The 22,185-nt window shown below is 42.3% G+C and overlaps 1 pseudogene; it reads left to right on the top strand.

Annotated features, from left to right (window-relative positions):
- Positions 1–18,486: 18,486 nt before the first annotated feature.
- Positions 18,487–20,511, top strand: LOC119299729 (annotated as a pseudogene).
- Positions 20,512–22,185: the final 1,674 nt, after the last annotated feature.

Below are 22,185 nucleotides of genomic sequence, written 5' to 3'. Positions count from 1 at the left end.
GATAGGGTAGTATCCTCCTCTGAATGATTTAAGTGACTTGACTTGGCACATGTTCACGCATGTAGTTGAAACAAATCAACATAGCCTTCACGATATTTATGTTCATGGTGGATTATATCCTACTCATGCTTGCATCCAATGTTTATTAATTTTAATGCATGTACATGGCTGTTGTCGCTCTCTAATTGGTCGCTTCCTAGTCTTTTGCTAGCCTTCACCTGTACTAAGCGGGAATACTGCTTGTGCATCCAATCCCTTAAACCCTAAAGTTATTCCAGATGAGTCCACTATACCTTCCTATATGCGGTATCTACCTGCCGTTCTAAGTAAATTTGTATGTGCCAAACTCTAAACCTTCAAATAATCATCCTGTTTTGTATGCTCGAATAGCTCATGTATCAACTAGGGTTGTCTGTATATTCCATGTTAGGCGGGTTATTCTCAAGAGGAGTGGACTCCGCTCCTCACTCACGAGATAAATGGCTGGTCACCGGGATGCCCAGTCCCATGCTTTATGCAAACTAAATCATAATAATTGCAAAACAAAACTCCCCCTGGGACCTGATGTATGTTGGAGGCACTCGTCGTTTCGAGCAAGCCATGGATTGATGTTTGTTGGTGGAGGGGGATTATAAACTTTACCATTCTGTTTGGGAACCGCCTATAATGTGTGTAGCATGGAAGATATCGCCATCTCTTGGTTGTTATGTTGACAATGAAAGTATACCGCTCAAAATATTATTCACCTCTATTTCAAAACCGAGCTTTGGCACCTCTACAAATCCTTGCTTCCCTCTGCGAAGGGCCTATCTATTTACTTTTATGTTGAGTCATCACCCTCTTATTAAAAAGCACCAGTTTGAGAGCACCGTTGTCATTTGCCTTCATTACTGTTAATTTATATTGGGTGTGACTATGATTGGATCTCTTTCACCATGAATTACAATGTCTAGTCAGTCCTTGATCTTTAAAGGTGCTCTGCATTTATGTTTTGCGATCTCAGAAAGGGCTAGCGAGATACCATCTTGTTATATCATATTATGATTGTTTTGAGAAAATGTTGTCATCCGAGATTTATTATTATGGCTTGCTAGTTGATTATGCTATTGATACGGGTAATTATGAGACCTGAGAATTATTGCAAATATGGTTAGTTATAATCTTTGCTGAAAACTTGAATGCTAGCTTGACATATTTACAACAACAAGAGCAAACAGAGTTTGTAAAAGTTTTTATTTATTTCTTTTAGTTTGTCAACTGAATTGCTTGAGCACAAGCTAGGGTTTAAGCTTGGGGGAGTTCATATGTCTCCGTCGTATCTACTTTTCCAAACACTTTTGCCCTTATTTTGGACTCCAACTTGTATGATTTGAATGAAACTAACCCGGACTAACGCTGTTTTCAGCAGAATTGCCATGATGTTGTTTTATGTGCAGAAAACAAAAGTTCTCGGAATGACCTAAAACTCCACGGAATATCTAATAATCTATACCTACTATTAAAGGGAATAGGTATTCTTGGTTTGGTTTAGTCCTTTTTTTTCGTTTACACACACTAAGCAATCTGGGCCAACTATTAAAGGGAATAGGTATTCTTGGTTTGGTTTAGTCCTTTTTTTCGTTTACACATGCTAAGAAATCTGGGCCAAGTATGTGTATGTTGATGGGCCTTTTATGGGCTTTCATAGAGACTGCGAAAAATAATTGAGTCAAAATAAATCTATATCTATACCTACTATTAAAGGGAATAGGTATTCTTGGTTTGGTTTAGTCCTTTTTTTCGTTTACACACGCTAATCAATCTGGGCCAACTATTAAAGGGAATATGTATTCTTGGTTTGGTTTAGTCCCTTTTTTCATTTACACATGCTAAGCAATCTGGGCCAAGTATTTGTATGTTGATGGGCCTTTTATGGGCTTTCATAGAGACTGCGAAAAATAATTGAGTCAAAATAAATCAACATTGTGGGAATTGAACATACGACCTTCTGTCTAGCTCTTTGATGCAACAACAAACGACCTATGCGCCTTTCATATTTACTACTCCCAACTCGCTCTAAATATACGAGTGGAAGGCATCATGTTTAGGGTGAGCTAATTTAGCGAATGAGCTATTAAAGGAAGGATTGTGGGCTTAAATAGAATATTTAAACGGATGTGGCTAATTAAACAAAGGATTATGGGTAAACCAATGGAATAACTGAAAGAAAGATTGTGGTCTTAATAAATTCTACATGAAGGATTTGAGGTAAAAAAGGCAGGATAATTAAAAGAATGAATATGTAGGCTTCAATGTGTTGGGGCTACTAAACTAGAAAAGGAAGGATTTGATTCGCAACTAAAACGGGTGATGACATCATGGTAATTAAAGAAAGGATTATACTTAAATGCCATTAAATATACTTAAATGGAATCAGTGGGAGATTATGCCCAACAAAGAAAATATGAACACGGCTAAATTGCAACGTATTTTTTTATGTTCATTTTGTAGAAGGATGCTCCATTGCAGCATGTTCTTCATAGTGAATCCAGTGTTGTGGGACATTATGCTTGCACAAAACATCAATTTTTTCGTTGCAACACACAGGCATATATGCTAGTAAATAATAAAAAATCCTCACCAAAGATGAAGACCAGGGGGCCCACACCCTTGCCACGAGGGTGGGAGGCGTCCCCCCTAGGGCGCGCCCCCTACCTCATGGGCCCCCTAGAGACCTCCCGACTCCAACTCCAACTCTATATAACTGCTTTCGGGGAGAAAAAAACAGGAGAGAAGAAATCATCGCGTTTTACGATACGGAGCCGCCGCCAATCCCTACAACCTCTCGGGAGGGCTGATCTAGAGTCCGTTTGGGGCTCCGGAGAGGGGGATTCGTCGCCGTCGTCATCATCAACCATCCTCCATCACCAATTTCATGATGCTCACTGCCGTGTGTGAGTAATTCCATCGTAGGCTTGCTAGACGGTGATGGGTTGGATGAGATTTATCATGTAATCGAGTTAGTTTTGTTAGGGTTTGATCCCTAGTATCCACTATGTTCTGAGATTGATGTTGCTATGACTTTGCTATGCTTAATGCTTTTCACTAGGGCCCGAGTGCCATGATTTCAGATCTGAACCTATTATATTTTCATCAATATATGAGAGTTCTAGATCCTATCTTGCAAGTCTATAGTCACCTATTATGTGTTATGATCCGTTAACCCCGAAGTGACAATAATCGGGATACTTACCGGTGATGCGTAGTTTGAGAAGTTCATGTATTCACTATGTGCTAATGCTTTGTTCCGGTTCTCTATTAAAAGGAGGCCTTAATATCCCTTAGTTTCCATTAGGACCCCGATGCCACGGGAGGGTAGGAAAAAAGATGTCATGCAAGTTCTTTTCCATAAGCACGTATTACTATATTCGGAATACATGCCTACATTACATTGACGAATTTGAGCTAGTTCTATGTCACCCTATGTTATGACTGTTACATGATGAATCGCATCCGACATAATTATCCATCATTGATCCGATGCCTACGAGCTTTCCATATACTGGTTTACGCTTATTTACTTTCCCGTTGCTATTGTTACAATCACTACAAAATACCAAAAATATTACTTTGCTTTCGTTACTCTTTTGTTACCGTTACCATCACTATCATATTACTTTGCTACTAAACACTTTGCTGCAGATACTAAGTTTCCAGGTGTGGTTGAATTGACAACTCAGCTGCTAATACTTGAGAATATTCTTTGGCTCCCCTTGTGTCGAATCAATAAATTTGGGTTGAATACTTTACCCTCGAAAGTTGTTGCGATCCCCTATACTTGTGGGTTATCAGTGAGCATCATGAAATTGGTGATGGAGGATGGTTGATGATGACGACGGCGACAGATTCCCCTCTCTGGAGCCCCAAACGGACTCCAGACCAGCCCTCCCGAGAGGTTGTAGGGATTGGCGGCGGCTCCGTATCATAAAACGCGATGAATCCTTCTCCCTGATTTTTTTTCTCCTCGAAAGTGAATATATAGAGTTGGAGTTGAGGTCGGAGGAGCTCCAGGGGGGCCACGAGGTAGGGGGCGCGCCCAGGGGGCAGACGCGCCCCCACCCTCGTGGCTAGGGTGTGGCCCCCCTGGTCTTGATCTTTTGCCAATATTTTTTATTATTTCCAAAAAGACGCTCCGTGGAGTTTCAGGTCATTCGGAGAACTTCTATTTCTGCACATAAATAACACCATGGCAATTCGGCTGAAAACAGCGTCAGTCCGGGTTAGTTCCATTCAAATCATGCAAGTTAGAGTCCAAAACAAGGGCAAAAGTGATTGGAAAAGTAGATACTATGGAGACGTATCAAGTATTGAGTTGTAAATAAATAGAAGTGTGATGACCATCATTAGTAGAGCATTGTCCCAAAAAAAGAGAAAGGCCAAAAAAAGGAAGGCCCAAAAAAGGGGGGCAATGCTACTATCCTTTTTCCACACTTGTGCTTCAAAGTAGCACCATGATCTTTATGATAGAGAGTCTCTTGCTTTGTCACTTTCATATACTAGTGGGAATTTTTCATTATAGAACTTGGCTTGTATATTCCAACAATGGGCCTCCTCAAGTGCCCTAGGTCTTCGTGAGCAAGCAAGTTGGATGCACACCCACTTAGTTTCTTTTGTTGAGCTTTCATACATTTATAGCTCTAGTGCATCCGTTGCATGGCAATCCCTATTCCTTGCATTGACATCAATTAATGGGCATCTCCCTAGTCCATTGATTAGCCATGTCGATGTGAGACTTTCTCCTTTTTGTCTTCTCCACATAACCCCCTCATTATATTCTATCCCACCCATAGAGCTATATCCATGGCTCACGCTCATGTATTGCGTGAAAGTTGAAAAAAAGTTTGAGATTACTAAAGTATGAAACAATTGCTTGGCTTGTCATCGGGGTTGTGCATGATGAGAGCACTCTTGCGTGACGAAAATGGAGCATGGCCAAACTATATGATTTTGTAGGGATGACCTTTCTTTGGCCAGGCTATTTTGAGAAGACATGATTGCTTAGTTAGTATGCTTGAAGTATTATTGTTTCTATGTCAATATTAGACATTTGTATTGAATCTTATGGATCTGAATATTCTTGCCACAATAAATAAGATTACATGGATAAAAAATGTTAGGTAGCATTCCACATCAAAAATTCTGTTTTTATCATTTACCTACTCGAGGACAAGCAAGAATTAAGCTTGGGGATGCTGATACGTCTCCCACGTATCTATAATTTTTGGATTGTTCCATGCTATTATATTATCTGTTTTGGATGTTTATGGGCTTTATTATGCACTTTTATATTATTTTTGGGACTAACCTATTAACCCAGAGCCTAGTGCCAGTTTCTGTTTTTTCCTTGTTTTAGAGTATCGCAGAAAAGGAAAATCAAATGGAGTCCAATTGACCTGAAACTTCATGGAACTTATTTTTGGACCAGCAGAAGCCCACGGAGTATCGGAGATGGACCAAGAGAGTCACAGGCTGCCCACGAGGGTGGGGGCGCGCCCACCCCCTCGGCGCGCCCCCTGCCTCGTGGATAGCCCGGAGATCCACCGACGTACTTCCTCCTATATATACCCATATACCCTAAAAACTTCGAGGAGCAGAATAGATCGGGAGTTCCGCTGCGAGAAGCCTCCGTAGCCACCGAAAACCAATCTAGACCTGTTCCGGCACCCTGCCGGAGGGTGAACCCTTCACCGGTGGCCATCTTCATCATCCCGGTGCGCTCCATGACGAGGAGGGAGTAGTTCTCCCTCGGGGCTGAGGGTATGTACCAGTAGCTATGTGTTTGATCTCTCTGTCTCGTGTTCTTGAGGTGATACAATCTTGATGTATCGCGAGCTTTGCTATTATAGTTGGATCTTATGATGTTTCTCCCCCTCTACTCTCTTGTAATGGATTGAGTTTTCCCTTTGAAGTTATCTTATCGGATTGACTCTCTAAGGATTTGAGAACACTTGATGTATGTCTTGCGTGGGATACCCGTGGTGACAATGGGGTATTCTATTGATCCACTTGATGTATGTTTTGGTGATCAACTTGCGGGTTCTGCCCATGAACCTATGCATAGGGGTTGGCACATGTTTTCGTCTTGACTCTCCGGTAGAATCTTTGAGGCACTCTTTGAAGTACTTTGTGTTGGTTTGAATAGATGAATCTGAGATTGTGTGATGCATATCGTATAATCATACCCACGGATACTTGAGGTGACATTGGAGTATTTATGTGACATTAGGGTTTTGGTTGATTTGTGTCTTAAGGTGTTATTCTAGTACGAACTCTAGGATAGATTGAATGGAAAGAATAGCTTCATGTTATTTTACTACGGACTCTTGAATAGATCGATCAGAAAGGATAACTTTGAGGTGGTTTCGTACCCTACCATAATCTCTTCGTTTGTTCTCCGCTATTAGTGACTTTGGAGTGACTCTTTGTTGCATGTTGAGGGATAGTTATGTGATCCAATTATGTTATTATTGTTGAGAGAACTTGCACTAGTGAAAGTATGAACCCTAGACCTTGTTTCCTAGCATTGCAATACCGTTTGTGCTCACTTTTATCATTAGTTACCTTGTTGTTTTTATATTTTCAGATTACAAAAACCTATATCTACTATCAATATTACACTTGTATCACCATCTCTTCGCCGAACTAGTGCACCTATACAATTTACCATTGTATTGGGTGTGTTGGGGACACAAGAGACTCTTTGTTATTTGGTTGCAGGGTTGCTTGAGAGAGACCATCTTCATCATACGCCTCCTACGGGTTGATAAACCTTAGGTCATCCACTTGAGGGAAATTTTCTACTGTCCTACAAACCTCTGCACTTGGAGGCCCAACAACGTCTACAAGAAGAAGGTTGTGTAGTAGACATCAAACCTTTGGGAGCATGATTTTTGGAACAAACGTGATCCAGAGGACTTGGAGTGGACATCAAGCAACCAACGAGGAGGCCACCAGGCAGGGGGCGCACCTACCCCATGGGCGCGCCCTCCCCCCTTGTGGGCCCCTCGTGGCTCCACCAACCTACTTCTTCCTCCTATATATACCTACGTACCTTGAAAACATCCAGGAGCACTATGAAACCCTATTTCCACCTCAGCAACCTTCTGTACCCAAGAGATCCCATCTTGGGGCCTTCTTCGGAGCTCCGCCGGAGGGGGCATTGATCACGGAGGGCCTCTACATCAACTCCATGGCCCCTCCGATGATGTGTGAGTAGTTTACCTCAGACCTTCGGGTCCATAGCTAGTACCTAGATGGCTTCTTCTCTCTCTTTGGATCTCAATACAAATTTCTCCTCGATTCTCTTGGAGATCTATTCGATGTAATCTTCTTTTGCGGTGTGTTTGTCGAGATCCGATGAATTGTGGGTTTATGATCAAGATTATCTATGAACAATATTTGAATCTTCTCTGAATTATTTTATGTATGATTGGTTATCTTTGCAAGTCTCTTCGAATTATCAGTTTGGTTTGGCCTACTAGATTGATCTTTCTTGCAATGGGAGAAGTGCTTAGCTTTGGGTTCAATCTCGCAGTGCTCGATCCCAGTGACAGTAGGGGAAACAACACGTATTATATTGTTGCCATCGAGGATAAAAAGATGGGGTTTATATCATATTACATGAGTTTATCTCTCTACATCATGTCATCTTGCTTAAAGCGTTACTCTGTTCTTATGAACTTAATACTCTAGATGCATGCTGGATAGCGGTTGATGTGTGGAGTAATAGTAGTAGATGCAGGCAGGAGTCGGTCTACTTGTCACGGACATGATGCCTATATACATGATCATACCTAGATATTCTCATAAGTATGCTCAATTCTATCAATTGCCCAACAGTAATTTGTTCACCCATCGTAATACTTATGCTATCTTGAGAGAAGCCACTATTGAAACCTATGCCCCCCGGGTCTATTTTCCATCATACAAGTTTCCAATCTACTTTATTTTGTAATCTTTACTTTCAATTTATATCATAAAAATACCAAAAATATTTATCTTATTATTATTATCTCTATCAGATCTCACTCTTGCAAGTGACCATGAAGGGATTGACAACCCCTTTATTGCGTTGGTTGCAAGGTTCTTATTTGTTTGTGTAGGTACGAGGTGACTCGCGCATGGTCTCCTACTGGATTGATACCTTGGTTCTCAAAAACTGAGGGAAATACTTATGCTGCTTTGCTGCATCACCCTTTCCTCATCAAGGGAAAACCAATGCATGCTCAAGAGGTAGCATGCCCCCCCAAGGGAGTCTGAATTGGACTAGGGGGAGGCAGCGCGGCCCCCTCTTTCCTCTCCCTCTCCCTCTCCTTCCCTCTTTCCCTCTCTTGGAATAGGAAAGGGAGTCCAACTAGGATTGGGAATACTAGTTGGACTCCCCCTTGGCGCGCCCCCTCATGGCCGCCAGCCTCCTCCCTCTCCTCCTTTATATACGGGGGCGGGGGGCACCCAAAAGGCACATCAATTGTCCCTTAGCCATGTACGGTGCCCCTCTCCATAGTTTACCACCTCGGTCATATTGTCGTAGTGCTTAGGCAAAGCCCTGCGTGGATCACATCACCAACACCGTTGCCATGTCGTCGTGCTGATAGAACTCTCCCTCGACCCTTTACTTGATCAAGAGCTCGAGGGATGTCATCGTGCTGAACACGGAGGTGTCGTATGATACGTCTCCAATGTATCTACTTTTCCAAACAATTTTGACCTTGTTTTGGAGTCTAACTTGCATGATTTGAATGGAACTAGCCCCGACTGACGCTGTTTTCAGCAGAATTGCCATGGTGTTATTTTTGTGCAGAAATAAAATTTCTCGGAATGACCTGAAAATCAACGGAGACACGTTTTGGAATTAATACAAAATACTGGCAAAAGAATCAACACCAGGGGCCCACACCCTGTCCACGAGGGTGCAGGGCGCGCCCCCTGAGGATCCACCAACGTCAACTCCAACTCTATATATTCACGTTCAGGGAGAAAAAAATCAAAGAGAAGGATTCATCGCGTTTTACGATCCGGAGCCGCCGCCAAGCCCTAATCTTCATCGGGAGGGCTGATCTGGAGTCCGTTCGGGGCTCTGGAGAGGGGAATCCGTCGCCATCGTCATCATCAACCTTCCTCCATCATCGCCAATTTCATGATGCTCACCGTCGTGCGTGAGTAATTCCATCGTAGGAGCCAATTTCATGATGCTCACCGTCGTGCGTGAGTAATTCCATCATAGGCTTGCTGGACGGTGATGGGTTGGATGAGATTTATCATGTAATCGAGTTAGTTTTGTTTGGGTTTGATCCCTAGTATCCATTATGTTCTAAGATTGATGTTGCTATGACTTTGCTATGCCTAATGCTTGTCACCAGGGCCTGAGTGCCATGATTTCAGTTCTGAACCTATTATGTTTTCATGAATATATGTGAGTTCTTGATCCTATTTTGCAAGTCAATAGTCACCTACTATGTGTTATGATCCGGTAACCCCGAGGTGACAATAATCGGGACCACTCCCGGTGATGACCATAGTTTGAGGAGTTCATGTATTCACTAAGTGATAATGCTTTGGTCCGGCACTCTATTAAAAGGAGGCCTTAATATCCATTAGTTTCCAATAGGACCATGCTGCCACGGGAGGGTAGGACAAAAGATGTCATGCAAGTTCTTTTCCATAAGCATGTATGACTATATTCGGAATACATGCCTACATTACATTGATGAACTGGAGCTAGTTCTGTGTCACCCTATGTTATAACTGTTGCATGAGGAATCGCATCCGACATAATTATCCATCACTGATCCATTGCCTACGAGCTTTTCACATATTGATCTTTGCTTAGTTACTTTTCCGTTGCCACTGTTACAATCACTACGAAAACTACTAATGTGCACTTTTGCCACCGTTACCGCTACTTCCATATTATTTTGCTACTAAATACTTTGCTGCAGATATTAAGTCTTTCAGGTGTGGTTGAATTGACAACTCGACTGTTAATACTTGAGAATATTCTTTGGCTCCCCTTGTGTTGAATCAATAAATTTGGGTTGAATACTCTACCCTCGAAAACTATTGCGATCCCCTATACTTGTGGGTTATCACCGTACGTTCGGTACTTGGATCGGTTGGATCGTGAAGACGTTCGACTACATCAACCGCGTTAATATAACACTTCCGCTTTCGGTCTACGAGGGTACGTGGACACACTCTCCCCCTCTCATTGCTATGCATCTCCTAGATAGATCTTGCGTGATCATAGAATTTTTTTTGAATTACTACGTTCCCCAACAAATTTGTTATCCGTTATCAGCCGAACGGGGAAGAAAGCTCTTTGATTGGATGAATCTATCTCTGGTAATATAAGATTAAGCCTCCATGCCAGAACCTTAGAAATAACCTTATAGAGAACATTATAAAGACCAATAAGACTATATTGTGTTACATTCTCAGGGTGGTTGACTTTGGTAATTAAAACAATGATCGTGTTGTTCCAATCTTCTGAAACTAACTCCGAGTTAAGAGCTCTCTTGACTTCATTTGTAATCTCTCCACCCAACAATGGCCAATACCTTTTGAAAAAGTAGCATGAAGATCGTCCAGACCAAGAGCCTTGAGGTTGCCAATATCTAAGAGGTATTTTTTTACTTGACCACGTGTGTAAGGAGCACATAGAGCTTCATAGATGTTGCGGTAACACATGGCTTCACTTTGTTAACAACCTCCTTAGAAGGATCCATAACTTCACCTAGAGAACAAGTATTGTAAGTAGGAGTTAATGTGGAACACCAGCTATTCTTATCCCTCGATCAAGTTGCCATTGTCATCTTTTAACCATGTAATAAGATGTAACTTTTTGCGCATAGAGGCAAAACTATGAAAAAAATGAAGTATTTCGATTACCTTGTTTCATCCACTCTACATTACTATGTTGTATCCATTTCACCTCTTCTTTCTCTTGAATTTGCTCAATTTGGATACGGATTTCCTGTTGTTTCATATTTGCATAGTCTTACAACGGACCAACCATCACCATATCAACACTTTGTCCTGGAGAGCCATATTTGACATTGAGGGTCTTTTAATACGTGCATGCCCCATGCATGGAGGGCCTCTTGGACCGCCTACACATACTGGGCGAGGCCTCATGGGTGACACTTGTGGCTTGCTAAGAAGCCTCGACCACCTCATCAACCGTCTCTTCAAGCATTCACTTTACTTAAAAAATATATTTTCTATTTAGTGTGATAGCATTTACATTAGATATATAATCATAGTTAACAATGATTGTTCGGTCATCATAGTTCGTGAAGTCCTCATGCAAAACACCAACAATAGGAAACAAATTACTCCACCTTGGGTCACAAACTGTGTGGTCCAATCTCTATCGTATATGACACCTTCTCCATGTAAATATGTCTCTGATAAATCCCATATCTAAGAGGTTGCAGTTATTAGGGCATCACGAAAGGCTTGCGTACATATTTGTGGTCTCAAAGCACCCCTTCCTTCTTGCTGCCCATAAGAATCTCATTAAAATCTCCAAGAAAAATGCATGATAATCAACCATAACATTTAAGGGGCGAGGATACTACCAAATAAGGTAACTCCTGTCACCACTTGGCTCTCCATATATTCCAGTAATGCGTCATCCTACACCACTGGCTTCATCAATACGGATGTACAGGTAGTTTGAGTGAATTTCCTTAGACGACACCTTCATATATTTTCACCAAAGAAGCATGATCCCACCACTCCTACTATCGCTCTCCAACATAATCATCTCATTGAAACAAAGATCCCTACTTATTTTTTCCACCCTAGCAGTACTCAGATGTTCTTTGGACAAAAAAAGCACATCTGATTTCATACGCCTCTGGAGCCCCATGAGCGATCAAACTGTCGAGGATTACCCAACCCTCGACAGTTCCAACTTACTATTTTCACTTCGATTGGACAAACTCCATTCCAAATACCACTGACCCTAAATTTTGGGCTACAATGTCAAACCATCATTGTTCTTTCTATATCTTTCCTTCTCTTGCAAAACCTACAACGATGCCACTGGGTCCTCATGATCATTTTGTAAAAAATTGACGATCTTGGCTAAACTAGAGCCCCCTGGTGAAGTCTGAGCGGGAGGGAGGTTCCCACTTGATCCCAGCGGAAGCCTCTTGCGTGATTTTGGGTGAACCATCAAATTTTTACCGTTAGGTTTTTGGAGGGCTTATGCCCATATTGCTGTAATGATATCATTAGAAAATTCCTCAGTGTTTGCAGCTCTTCCACCATCACTCATCTGTCCTCTACCTCTATCCCTTACTTCGCCCACCTCTGGCTTTTAAATTGGTCAACATTAGAAAATAATCCAGATTTCATCACCGCATTCAGTAGACTTATGTCTTCTACAAGCCTCACAAAACTGAGGGATCTTCTCATACATAACCCGATATGTCTTGCGTGGTTTTCCGCTCAGTAGTTTCACATGGACAAATCTGATTAGGGGTTTATCCATCTTTAGCCAAACCCTTGATCTCATAAAATCTCCAATGAAGTTTCTCAAAGCAAGAGATACAAATTTTCCTACTTTGTCGCCCATCACTTTGGTTACTGCTTTGTTGATCAAACCATCAGGAACTTTCATCGCTCTTACAAGCACATCTACGGAGTTCATGTCACCCATATCTATCTTAGAAAAGCCATCATACTCCTTCAGAAGCACCGGCCAATCACAAAATAACCTCGGACCCTCTTCCATTGCTCTCTGCCAATCCCCAACACATTGAAATTCTACGTAAAATGGTTTTTCTATGGCTCTAATGTCATGTTCTTTGCCGGATTCCACACAATATTCATGGCGGGGATAAATGAGTTCTGGCTGAACAACTTGTTTGTGCAAACCCTAGCAATCACAGTCCATCTAGCCGCCACCTTCAAATCTTCAAATACTCCTCAAGATTAATTTGCTCGTCCACTTCTCCCTCACGGTGCAACCTTCCAAGAAGATCATCGAAGTCTTCCCTATTTTCCGACTAGGATCCACCTGTTCCAGCCACGACGACTATCCTTCGCTCGCCATCAAGCCCTAAAAACGTTGTGCCCACAGAAGACATTGTGCACCCATCACAAGAGGTCTGCCTGCGTAGTTTACTCCGCCCCCCTAATTGAAGGTGACTTATGATCAGTCGCCTGTATGGTGGCCTCGCCGAGGGGTCGCTGGATGAGTAGAAAACTCTAGATGTGTAGTTTCTCAAAGGTGTTCACAAGAAGAAACCTAGATGGGAGTAGTACATGATGGGGCAGTCGGTATAAAATTATGAGAGGTTAGTTTGAAATCACGGGGGGATTTATCCGTAGATCCAGTTTGTAGCATTTTTTCCATAAGTCTATGATTATACTTATGGACACTCCTGTTTTTGAAAAAAAAAAGTTACTTTGTTTAGGCCTAAAAAAAGTAACTTTTTTTGTGCCTCTGGCTTGCATTAGTAGGCCCGCAGCCCATCTATATGTCTGGCCCAGCCAATTTGGCTCAAAAGCAACCGCGTGCTCCTCCGCGGCTCTATCTCTAACATCGGCAAGCCGGCCTCGATGTCATCGATCGTCGGCGCCGGCGCCGGCACGGCCTCGTCGGACGATTGCACCGCAGAAAGGCTGTTAGACCTTCGCCCTCGTCCCCATCTCAGCCATCCAGCCATGCAGATGCAGGATCCGCCGCCGCCAGGGGAAACCCAAGACCGTAGCCTCCTGCTCCCGTCCGCATCTTAGCCTCAGTTTTCCAACCCTGTTTAGATCCTAGCCTCAGTTTAGGATCATGGATAGGTCCTATTCTGCAGCAACGTTTCCGCTGTTTTTTGTACTATGAGCTGTTTGCTTGTGCTTGTATCCTTTTTTTTTTTCTGTACTCTTATCATCACTCCGTTGTACCCAGATGTCTGCAAACAAAACGGGTCACTCTGCCAACAAGATGATGGTTCTGAAGATGGCCAAGTTATACCAGACCTTCCAGAGGTATAAACTGGATCGTAGTCTTGCCCCACCACAATAAACCTTATAATTTGGCCTCACAAGCGATAAACAATGATTTTCTCTTTCTATAAATCTAAACAATTATATCTATAATTTTGAACCACCAAAATATGCGATGTGTATTATTTTCTAGATCTATTAGAAGTGTGATGATTTCTCTGGTGTCTGAATCTCCAACATATGCAATATATAAGCAGCTATACCGCTACATTTTCTGCCCTAGCCACACCTTGTGATGCAATGGGGACATTTCAGAGCTTTCCTGGTATATACAGAAACTAAAGGAACTCTATCTTCTTCCTCTGATTTTTCTCCAAGAATACACTACAGATGAGAGAATACACTTGGCACTTTTGTTTGCAAGACATTGTTAATTGGAGTTGTTCCCACGTTACTATGTTAGGCAAATTATATTATATAGAGTGCAATGTTTTGAAGAAAACCGCTAGAGAAGGGCTCGGAAAATGATTAATTAGACAACATTTCTTGATGGAATTCATCACAGAATTGAAGTTCACCATGGCTCTCGCTTGTCGAGATGGTCTATATGGACATATGGTTTGCCTAAGCCCTATGTTAAGCATATTTTATTCCTTATTGCATTTTTAAAACACAAGAAAACATTTCCCAAAATGATTAATTAGATATTCTACCATGATGAGTCCATCGAATGATGACTTCAAATTCACCGTCATGTCTGGCTTACTGAACCGGTAGAAATGGATATGTGGTTTACCTATGGAGAAAAGTAAAATGCACATGCATGGCATGTCCATTCCCGAATGGCTCCTTGTTTTGCTAAGTGACGTGGCAGCCTGGTTGTTTCGAATATGGATACCTATTTGTCATATGTACTACTATGTTAATCCTAAATCAGAACCGTTATAATTTGGACCAAATAATTTGGCCTATGTGGATGAGTGTTTTTTGCAAGACATCTCCTATGAAATCATTGATTGGACTTGTTCCCGCGTTACCATGTTAGGCAAATCATATTCTATATCGTGCAATGTTTCGAAGAAAAGTGCTAGAAAAGGGCTCTGAAAATGATTTAGACAATATTCCTTGACGGTATTCATCATAGAGTTGAAGTTCACAATGCCTGGCTTGTCGAGATGGTCGATATGGACATATATACGATTTGCCCTAGCCCTTTGTTAAGCAAAATTTTGTTTTTATTGCATTTTTTGAACGCAAGAAAAAACTGCCCAAATTGCTTAATAGATATTCTACCATGATGACTAAATTGAATGATGACTTCAAATTCACCGTCATGTCTGGCTTGTGGAACCGATGGAAATGGATATGCGGTTTTCCTAATTTGTACTATGGATAAAAGTAAATGCGCACATATGGCATGTTCGATCCTGAATGACTCCTTGTTTTCCTAACTGACGTGGCAGCCTGGTCGTTTCGAATATGGATACCTGTTTGTCATATGTACTACTATGTTATTCTTAAATCTGAACCGTTATAATTTGTACCAAATAATTTGGCCTATGTGGATGAATGCAGTGATTTGTTTGCATCTTGTTTTAATAATATAATATAGATTTGTAATATAGCAAGTTTTTGCAATCAGTTTATAAATTTCTTTTATAACCCGAATAACTGATCTCCCGTTCTTTTGTATACAGGATATCCGTCGACATATTCATGCCCTATTACCACTGCGGGATGCTGCCCGTGCAGCTTGTGCATCACACTCATTTCTGAGATCATGGAGATGCCATCCCAACCTTATCTTAAGTCACAAAGCACTAGGTTTGGATGGAGATCTCATCAGCAAAGTTGACAATATTCTTAAAAATCACTCCGGCATTGGCATGAAGAAATTACGGCTTGAACTTTATGGTAACAAGGTCGATTCCTTTTATGTTGATAGGTGGATTCATATTGCTGTTACAGCACGAGTTGAAGAACTCGCCATTATTATGCCGCATATTCCTGGGGAAGAAGAATACAATTTCCCATGCTCACTTTTATTTAATGGGGGTGAAAACTCAATTCGGTATCTTTACATTGCCATGTGTGCCTTTCGTCCCACGGCTGGGCTTGGTTGCTGGAAAAAATTGACAAGGTTATTACTAAGTAATGTATGGATTGCTGATGATGAGCTAGAGGGCCTTCTTTCCAATTGTACTGCAATTCAACATTTGGAACTCAAGAATTGCAGTGAGATAGTTTGCCTAAAGATACCTTTGCTGGAGTGCCTTACGTTCCTGAGAGTGTCTCTATGCATAAATCTGCAATTTATACAGAGTGATGCTCCAAACCTCTCCACCTTTTGTCTGTTTGGTGGCTTAGTATCGATTCTATTTGGAAGTGATGTAAAGAATATAGAAGTGTCGTGCTTAAAATTCGGCCCGCCCAACATTGTCCGGTTTGCTCGGACCGAGCTTCTGTCTGGTGCGCCAGATGTTGAAAGACTTGTCATAACCTCGCCTAATGAGGTATATTCTGAAAATTTAATTGAGTATAGACTAGCTGTTTGCATATAGCAGTTTCCATGCCTTGTCATATAACTAATCTGAGGTGTCTTTATGCAGATGGAAAGTACACCAATGCTATCTAGCAAATTCCTCCACCTCAAGTACTTGCATATTTCTCTAATTGCAAATGAAGCTATTTCACCAGCTTATGATTACCTTTCTCTGGTTTCTTTTATTGAAGCTTCTCCTTGCCTGGAGACTTTCATCTTTGAGGTAAGTTATCTCATTTCTTTTTCTTTTTCGAAAAGGGTAGTACCGCGGCCTCTGCATCACAGGATGCACACAGCCAAGTTATCTCATCTTGCAAGCAGAGTGTGTATTGTGGAACTGCTGATGCGAGCATCTTTGGCTTTCCATGTAGGTACAGCAGCCTGACATGAAGCATGATTCTGTTATCGGGGATTCCTCGCCTCTGAGACGGCTACCACAATACAGGCACAACAACCTAAAGAGTGTGACGATCATCGGCTTCTGCTCGGCGAAGAGCTTGGTCGAGTTGGCATGCCACATTATTGAGAAAGCGACATCACTCGAGCGCCTCACTTTGGACACCTCCCATGGCTGTCGGAGTCCTGGCAGGCGTAGCGTCGATAAACCTGACAGATGGTACTATACAGTGAGTGGTAGCCTCACGGCGGCCCCACCTGACAGGTGCCTCCCTATGTGGGGTCGTGGCATCGAGGAGTCTCACAGGGCGCGTTTCGCAATCAGAAAACACATTGAGTGGAAAGTTCCCTTCGGAGTCGTGTTTGAAATCATCGAGCCCTGCAGTCGGTGCTTGATGCCGAACTTTTAGATGCCCAAGTAGCATCATGCCCAACGGTGCTGTTTATGATGCTTTATTTCCAAACTATCACTATCAGGTCTGCGAACGATGGTCGTGTGAGATTTCTTAGGCCGTACTCTGTTTCGTAAACTATCAGAGGTGCCTCATGTTTAATTATGTAAAACTGTTGTACTGGTAGTGATTCCTGCAGACATATGAAGTCAGGGAAATGACTTTGCTGCGTTTTTCATTGCTGTTTTCAGAGATATCAGAGGCCAGCGTGCTCTACTCATGGATGTTTTCCAGATTGTTATGTGTACTTTTGTACTCTAAGAATGCGGCGAACTCTAGCTGCTTATGAATCTCATTGATTTTGTGCGTGTCAGTCTGATCAATATAGAAGGTGCATTATGTAAAAGTTGGAGCTTCCTACTGGTTTATGGATTGTGAACAATGGTTACAGCATGAACCCCGCCTTCTCACTGTTGCCTCGCCGTCTGCTCCATATAAGCTCCAGCATCTCCTTCTCTTCATCTTCTGCTTCTTGGTTGAATGTCAAAAATTCCAAGGATTAGAATCCTCTCTGAGGGCGGGAGCTCGTCGCAGTCATGTTTTTTGTTGTTGCAAAACCTCCGCTCGAACAATTTACTACTCGGCATGTTCGACGAATGTGCGTCTCAATACTTACATCCCTTTTCCACCATCTTTATAAATAAAGACGCGCTAAATGAGTGGTGAAAAGGGGGCGACAAGTAGCAGCTGCAACGCTGAATGCCAATCTTCTTTCTTAGGTTCCCCTAACAAATTTTAAGAAAACTTATTTACTCTATATCCCTAGTAGACTTTTATAAAAATCTAAACAAAGGTGAATGATCATCAACGGGGTGCCTCTTTGGTTCCCTGCCAAGGAAACTGAAGCGAGCGTGAGAGGTCACGTCTCACGTGTGTTTCACCGCCGTCCGATTACCAGTGCTTTCTATTTTCTTTTCTTCTCTTCTCTGTGTACACAGGGGTTGCCTTTTATCGAGAGACTCCGGCCTCCATCGTCCGGCCAACGCTCGGCGGCGCCAGCGCTGAAACAATCTCCTCCGTCTTAGTCGTCGAAAAGGCCCGGATACCTTGTCAGCCGGCCATTGCCCTCGCGATCCCGGGCATCGACTGGTGCTGCATCTGGGACTGATGAGGCTCATGCCCAGGAAGCGCCACCGGCCGGCAGCGCCCTCGCCGGAGAACTCGACATGGTACGCCATCTGCAGGTTTTTTAGTAGTAACCTCTGCAGTTTAACCTTGAATTGAGATCTATCTAATCTCGGATGCACGCCGAATTGTGTGTGCTATCACAGAGTATTGATGTACTCTTATTGTGACTTATTTATGACAGATGGATTGATTTCTTCATTCTGTAAAAAGAAGTGCTCATCGCGCCAGCAAGATGAGTATTCGCAAAGTGGTGCTGGACTACGACCGGGTCTCGACCTTCCAGAGGTATGCAGTTTCTGGTAACTGACGAATTAAATTGTTGAGTAAAATACCATTGTGAGTTTTACTTTTACCTGGATTATTATAGGGAAGTGCTGGTGAGAATTTTACTAGCTGAATAAACCTGAAGAATAGCCATGTTTGTACTATATGCTGTGTTTGGTTCGTACCAGTCCACCACCACAATACTTTCTTCATTGGCATGATTACTGCTACAACCAAACTTAGAATCATGCTAGATATGCATATTCGGAGTATAAGATTATGATGACAAGTTCTGATGATCCGAGCATCTGTGGAATGCTTTATTACACTGCCACAATGTTGAGACCTTGCTCTGTAGTAGTAACCAAATTTTCTGGAAAAAAGAACCACATATGATGGAAGACTGTTCTCTGATCTGGCTTTGGCAGTTTATGTATGTGGCTCTAAATGTTCATATGTACACCCTCTGTTCCTAAATATAAGACGTTTTGGCAGTTTAAACGTCTTATATTTAGGAACCGAGGTAGTACTATTTATACCCTGTGCACAATATACATGTTTTTGTTTAGTTGCCATACTGACATGATTGTCGCATATAATTGTATCACATTGTATGGTTTAACGCATCACCGATCGCCCCATGGGTGCTGAATGTTGACTTGCAAAATGCAAATAAATAATCTTGTTCACTGCCATATGCATAATTTAAGTAAGAATGCAATTGTACCTATACTAGCTAATCAATACTACTAAGTAATTAACAATGCAGGAAAATCTTCCTCAAAAGCTCATATGTGGCCCTCAATCCACTCGCTGCAATTACATTATAGTATTTTAATATTAAAGTTTCTTTTTATATTCTGATACCTTTCTCCTGTCTGTGCTTCTGCATTCTCAGGACATATATCGACATATACATGCCCTAATGCCATTACGAGATGCTGCTCGTGCGGCTTGTGTGTCGCACACATTTCTGCAATCATGGAGATGCTGTCGCAACCCTTACCTTAAGTAAGGAAACACTAGGTTTGAATGGAAAAGGTATTGCTAAAGATGAAATGGCAAGAGATCTCATCATTAAAGTTGATGGTATTCTTAAGAATCACTCGGGTGTTGGCATGAAGAAACTAGAGCTTAATCTCCACTGTTGCAGCAAGGTTGATCGCTGTTATCTCAATAGTTGGCTTCGCATTGCTTTCAGAGTAGGGATTGAAGAGCTCACCATGTTGTTGTGTCCTGTGACCTGTCAGTGAGGCAGAATACAACTTCCCGTGCTCTCTTTTATTCAGTGGGAGTGAAAAATCAATACGGTATCTTGAGCTCTCCAGCTGTGTCTTTCGTCCCACAGCTGAGCTTGATTGCTGGAGAAGGTTGAAGGAGTTGTGGCTGACTAATGTGCTGATCACGGGCGATGAGGTAGAGTGCCTTCTTTCCAATTCTTCCATGCTGTAGTTACTGTGGCTCTTTAGATGCAATGAGATTGTTCGTGTGAAGATACCTTGTCAGCTCCAGCGGCTCAGCTTCCTGCGAGCGGGTCAATGCAGAAAGCTCCAGGAGATAGAGAGCAACGCTCCAAATATCTCGACTTTTGACATCAGTGGCAGTAACTTGGTAAAGATTTCATTTGGAGGCGCATTGCAAGTAAAAAACATGAGGATAATGTGTTCATATCAGCCAAACATTATCTGGTACACTCGGATCAGGCTCATGCCATCTGTAATGAATGTTGAAACGCTTTGAATATCCTCGTATAATGAGGTATATTCTAAACGTTGTGATGATCATAGGGTAGTTATTTGCATATAACAGCTTTCATACGTGATATGATTAATCCGAGACATCTTTATGCAGATGATTAGTACACCAACACTACGTAGCAAATTCCTGTACCTCAAATACTTGCACATTACTCTAATTGGAAACGAGGCTATTTCACCGGCCTATGATTACCTTTCTCTGGTTTCTTTTCTTGTAGCTTTTCCTTACTTGGAGACTTCCATCTTTAAAGTAAGTTACTGATCACCTTGCAAGCATACCTAGTGCCTATGACAGAACAAGTGAAATGGTCATCTTGACTTTCTACAGTAGGTATAGCAGACTGACATGAAGCATGATTTGATTGTCGGGGATATCTCGCATCTGAGGCAGCTGCCAGGACACTAGCATGACAACCTAAAGAGCGTAACGATCGTTGGCTTCTGCTCCGCCAAGAGCTTGGTCGAATTAACACTTCAAAGTGTTGAGTGTTAAATTTCATGATCCGTTGTAAAATTTACTTCTTTGTATAAAATGAAATTGCGCTCTCTAAAATTTCTCTCTACTCCGGGAAAACACGAAAAGTGAGTGAAGGAGATCTCGATGCCTGCTGCTGAAGATGATGTGGTTCCCCTGCGTCCAAGCGGCGTTTAGGCAGCATGGGTGGTGTCGGGGAACTCCGCACTCTGTCAGGGTGGTGCCTATGGTACTAGGTTTCTCTAGTTTTTTTTATTTCTTGCTGGAGTGGCGAGGCGAGGGTGGCAACGCCGCATGGGAATAAGTCCCCTCTGGTCTCTCCTCTAGCTTAGCACTTTGATCGTTTAGTTTACTGCTATTGCTTTCTCCATAACTTACACATGTTCCTATGACTATGAGATTATGCAACTCCCGAATACCGAAGGAACACTTAGTGTGCTATCAAACGTCACCAACATAACTGGGTGACTATAAAGATGCTCTACAGGTGTCTTTGATGGTGTTTGTTGAGTTGGCATAGATTCAGATTAGGATTTGTCACTCCGTGTATCGGAGAGGTATCTCTGGGCCCTCTCGGTAATGCACATCACTATAAGCCTTGCAAGCAATGTGACTAATGAGTTAGTTACTGGATGTTGCATTATGAAACAAGTAAAGAGACTTGCCAGTAACGAGATTGAACTAGGTATTGAGATACCGACGATCGAATCTCGGGCAACTAACATATCGATGACAAAGGGAACAACGTATGTTGTTATGTTGTTTGACTGATAAAGATCTTCGTAGAATATGTAGGAACCAACATGAGCATCCAGGTTCCGCTATTGGTTATTGACCAGAGATGAGTATCGGTCATGTCTACATAGTTCTCGAACCCGTAGGGTCCGCACGCTTAACGTTTGGTGACGATCGGTATTATGAGTTTACGTGTTTTGATGTACCGAAGATAGTTCGTAGTCCCGGATATGATCACAGACATGACGAGGTGTCTCGGAATGGTCAAGACATACAGATCGATATATTGGAAGCCTATGTTTGGACATCGAAATGATTCTGGGTGAGTTTGAGCATATACTGGAGTACCGGGAGGTTACCGGAACCCCCCGGAAGTATATGGGCCTTATTGGGCCATAGTGGGAGGGAGGATAAGGGAGCCTAGGAGGGGGCGTGCCCCTCAAGCCC

Source organism: Triticum dicoccoides, chromosome 5A (assembly GCF_002162155.2).
Source record: "Triticum dicoccoides isolate Atlit2015 ecotype Zavitan chromosome 5A, WEW_v2.0, whole genome shotgun sequence".
In the NCBI taxonomy this organism is placed as follows: domain Eukaryota; kingdom Viridiplantae; phylum Streptophyta; class Magnoliopsida; order Poales; family Poaceae; genus Triticum; species Triticum dicoccoides.
The sequence above is the reverse complement of the archived record's forward strand: the minus strand, read 5'-3'. Positions and strand labels throughout refer to the sequence as shown.